The following is a 2,599-nucleotide window of genomic DNA, read 5'->3' on the forward strand; positions in this document are numbered from 1 at the left end:
ATGTCTTGAAATAGGAAGAAAAATATAAATACAATTTGAACAAGCAATCATGACAATCAAATTCACTGAAGCTACTTCTTACCTGAGAATATCAGAGATGTTGTTTCAGCTAGAACCTGCGGTTTGTAGACTACTCAGATGAGAAAGTACGCACCAATAACTTCACCTCTCTGTCTGAGAACTAAAGATGATCAACTCCTGGGCAGAGGGGGTTTTGTACGATGACGGAATATGAGACTTGGAAGTTTATTCTAAGTTGCTGGACTCGTTTTTCCACTGCCATTTATGAGCGTCAATCACGCCTTTCAATAAAAATGTATCCACCTACAAGACCCGCAAAACGACTAACCAAAATCAAAAAGTGACTCTTAGACTACCTTAACCCTGACCTTAACCCTGACCTTAACCCCACCCTCAGTGTTATGATGTTTGTTCAAACCCAGATGAAGACAAACAACAAATACAAAGTGAGGGATCAATCACATTTATTCATAAAGCCCTTCTTACATCAGCTGACGTCACAAAGTGCTGTACAGAAACCCAGCCTAAAACACCACACAGCAAGCAATGCAGCTGTAGAAGCACGGTGGCTAGGAAAAACTCCCTAGAAAGGCAGGAACCTAGGAAGAAACCTAGAGAGGAACCAGGCTCTGAGGGGTGGACCAGTCCTCTTCTGGCTGTGCTGGGTGGAGATTAGAAACCTAGAGAGGAACCAGGCTATGAGGGGTGGACCAGTCCTCTTCTGGCTGTGCTGGGTGGAGATTAGAAACCTAGAGAGGAACCAGGCTCTGAGGGGTGGAGATTAGAAACCTAGAGAGGAACCAGGCTCTGAGGGGTGGACCAGTCCTCTTCTGGCTCTGCTGGGTGGAGATTAGAAACCTAGAGAGGAACCAGGATCTGAGCGGTGGGCCAGTCCTCTTCTGGCTGTGCTGGGTGGAGATTAGAAACCTAGAGAGGAACCAGGCTCTGAGGGGTGGAGATTAGAAACCTAGAGAGGAACCAGGCTCTGAGGGGTGGACCAGTCCTCTTCTGGCTCTGCTGGGTGGAGATTAGAAACCTAGAGAGGAACCAGGATCTGAGCGGTGGGCCAGTCCTCTTCTGGCTGTGCCAGATAGAGATTTAAGAGTGAATCAGCAACACGGTGTGGTCGCCCCCAGGTCAGGGTTCAATAGTCGCAGGAAGAACAGGAGGGGAGATAGGGGAGATAGAAACCAGTTGGACAGGCTGGGAGCATACCTAAGAACACACAGTACCCTAGATCAGACAGACTGACCTTAGCTCCCTGGCTATGCAACATAGATACTGGGCTCTGAGACAGGGGGGGGGGGTTCAGGGCCTTGTCTAAAGTTACCTCCAGACAGGGACAACCAGGGAGGATACCCACAGCCCCAACACCACTAGAGGGATATCAACAGACCACTAACTTACTACCCGGAGACAAGGATGAGTACAGCACACGAAGATCTGACAGAGTAGGGGGGGGTGTATAAACAGACAGGTTATGTATGTGCTGTGTGTGTGTTTACACCTGTTCCTGTGTAACCGATGTGTGCCCCTATTTCCACGGTTACGGTTAGGGCTGTTGCTGTTTAACCGATGTGTGCCCCTATTTCCACGGTTACGGTTAGGGCTGTTGCTGTGACCGTATTACCACCACACTAGCAGTCATGAGTCATGACCGCTGTCAAATTCCATATCTTGGTCATCTCCTCTAATGCACTCTGGACATGCATTGGTAGTACCCAACTCACTAACGACCATCAGGTCCTAATATCCTGGTACCCAAATCACTAACGACTATCGAGTCCTAATGTCCTGGTACCCAACTCACTAACGACCATTAGGTCCTAATGTCCTGGTACTCAGGGCTCTATTGTCACTCCATCAGGTCCTAATAGCCTGGTACTCAGGGCTCTATTGTCCCTCCATCAGGTCATAATGGCCTGGTACTCAGGGCTCTATTGTCCCTCCATCAGGTCCTATTGACCTGGTACTCAGGGCTCTATGGTCCCTCCATCAGGTCCTAATGGCCTGGTACTCTGGGCTCTATTGTCCCTCCATCAGGTCCTAATAGCCTGGTACTCAGGGCTCTATTGTCCCTCTAACAACTCTGACATCAAATGCAGTTGAAAATCACATCTATACTGTCAGATAGAGCAGCATGATTACAGTTCTCTAGACTGTCATATAGAGCAGCATGATTACAGTTCTCTATACTAAACCTCTAGTGAATGGTCCATAGAGTAAATATTTGTGTGAACATAAGATTCAACAACTGAGACATAAACTGAAAAAGTTCCACAGACATGTGACTAACAGAGATTGAATAATATGTCCCTAAACAAATGTGTGGTCAAAATCAAAAGTAACAGTCAGTATCTGGTGTGGCCACCAGCTGCTTTAAGTACTGTAGTGCATCTCCTCCTCATGTACTGCACCAGATTTGCCAGTTCTTGCTGTGAGATGTTAACCCAGTCTTTCACCTAGGCACCTGCAAGTTCACGGATATTTCAGGGGGGAATGGCCCTAGCCCTTACCCTCCGATCCAACAGGTCCCAGACGTGCTCAATGGGATTGAGATCTGGGCTCTTCGCTGGCC

The 2,599-nt window shown here is 47.8% G+C and overlaps 1 protein-coding gene across 1 annotated transcript in view; it reads right to left on the reverse strand.

Moving 5' to 3' along the window:
• The window catches only part of LOC123733260 (uncharacterized), an 8,400-nt gene extending 8,036 nt beyond the window's left edge, over positions 1–364 (reverse strand). The window contains exon 1 of the mRNA XM_082973930.1: positions 83–364. The gene's annotated coding sequence lies outside the window, so the exon portion shown is untranslated. The remainder of the gene's footprint in view (positions 1–82) is intronic.
• Positions 365–2,599: the final 2,235 nt, after the last annotated feature.

Source organism: Salmo salar, chromosome 04 (assembly GCF_965601325.2).
Source record: "Salmo salar chromosome 04, fSalSal1, whole genome shotgun sequence".
Taxonomy (NCBI): domain Eukaryota; kingdom Metazoa; phylum Chordata; class Actinopteri; order Salmoniformes; family Salmonidae; genus Salmo; species Salmo salar.